General features: G+C 35.2%; 1 pseudogene; it reads left to right on the top strand.

The window, feature by feature from the left end:
• Positions 1 to 303: 303 nt before the first annotated feature.
• On the top strand, positions 304 to 419 carry LOC145264235 (U2 spliceosomal RNA; annotated as a pseudogene).
• Positions 420 to 1,554: the final 1,135 nt, after the last annotated feature.

The following is a 1,554-nucleotide window of genomic DNA, read 5'->3' as shown; positions in this document are numbered from 1 at the left end:
AAAAATAAAGTGTAAAATGCAAGCTGTACCATAGTGTTTTCTTCAGATAGAGATATTTTCGTTACAGAAAAAGAAGTCGGAGGAAACAGTACAAGAAGGTATAGTTGATTTTTTCTGTGCGCCACACATGTATAATCATCATTATATTATTACGCTTATCGCTCCGTCCTATATCATGATGTGCATCCCTAAAACAGGAAAGTGGAATATTCCAAACAAACCTTGTCACCCTTGAAAAGGAAATTGAAATGTTAAAAAAAAAAAAATTGGTGTTGCTGTTGAGGCAAAGCTAATAAAAATGATTTGTCTTTCTTGGCCTTTTGGCTAAGATCAAAGTGTAGTATCTGTTCTTCAGGTGCTACATTTCAATTTCTTCTCTCTCAGTGGAAGAGAAATCCATTACGACTAAGAAAATTTTTCTCCACGTTAAAAACGAACCTGGTGTCTAAATCTGTCCCGTGGGGAGGCATTGTGAATAGATACTATGTTTAATGTAATAAAGTTTTAATATAAAAAAAGTAACTGGAAAAAGTTATTTCTGACTTAATTACAAAATGCCCTGGAAATGTCACTTCTGATTAATCATAAAATGCCCTGGAAAATGTCCGTTCTGATTATTTTTGTTTACTTGCCTCCCCACAAGGGCGGAATTGGACATGAGGTCGGTTATAAATTTAGGGGGAAACCAGCTCCCCAAAAGGAGCACTCTGGTCAATAACAAAAAATAAGAATTGTATCAGTAATGAAGGATTTCTCCTCCATTAACCAAGACCAAAAAAAAAGGGCGGATTTAAGTCACTGGAATGCTGAAACTGATACTACACTCAGAAATTCATCTTGAAGCAATGGTTGCCTAATCACTATCTGTGTTAATGTTTTTATGTGTTACTTTCAAAAAGCTGCTGAAACAGTTTATGGTTTAAACATTACTTTATTTCAAGTATATTTTAAGCAGTGGATTACGGGATATGAAGTCAGTACCGGAAATTACTCAAACCGTTTACGATTTAAACATTACTTTATTTCATGTATATTTTTAACAGTGGGGTGGGGGATATTAAATCAGTCCCGAAAATTGGTGTAACCGTTTACGAATTACACATTACTTTATTTAATGTATATTTTTAACATTGGGGTGGGAAATATGAAGTCGGTTCCGGAAATGGCTGCAACCATTTACGTTTTGGACATTACTTTATTTAATGTATATTTTTAACAGTAGGATGGGAGATAAGAAGTCGGTCCCGGAAATGGCTGCAAAAAATTACGATTTATATATTACTTTATTTCATGTATATCTTCAACAGTGGGTTGGGGATTATAAGTCAGTTTCAGAAATGGCTGAAACAGTTTACTATCCAAACATTACATTATTTCATGTATATTTTTAACAGTGGGTTTGGGATATAAAGTCAGTCCCGGAAATGGCTGAAACAGTTTACGATAAAACCAAGGTCCAAAAGAGAGTCGCAAATCTGATAGGCTCTGAACTGTCATCTAAGCTTCAGCCTCTGTCCCATCGACGAAACGTTGCATCCCTCTGCCTGTTCTACA

Source organism: Euprymna scolopes, chromosome 3 (genome assembly GCF_053919585.1).
Source record: "Euprymna scolopes isolate OS-2025 chromosome 3, ASM5391958v1, whole genome shotgun sequence".
NCBI lineage: Eukaryota > Metazoa > Mollusca > Cephalopoda > Sepiida > Sepiolidae > Euprymna > Euprymna scolopes.
The sequence above is the reverse complement of the archived record's forward strand: the minus strand, read 5'-3'. Positions and strand labels throughout refer to the sequence as shown.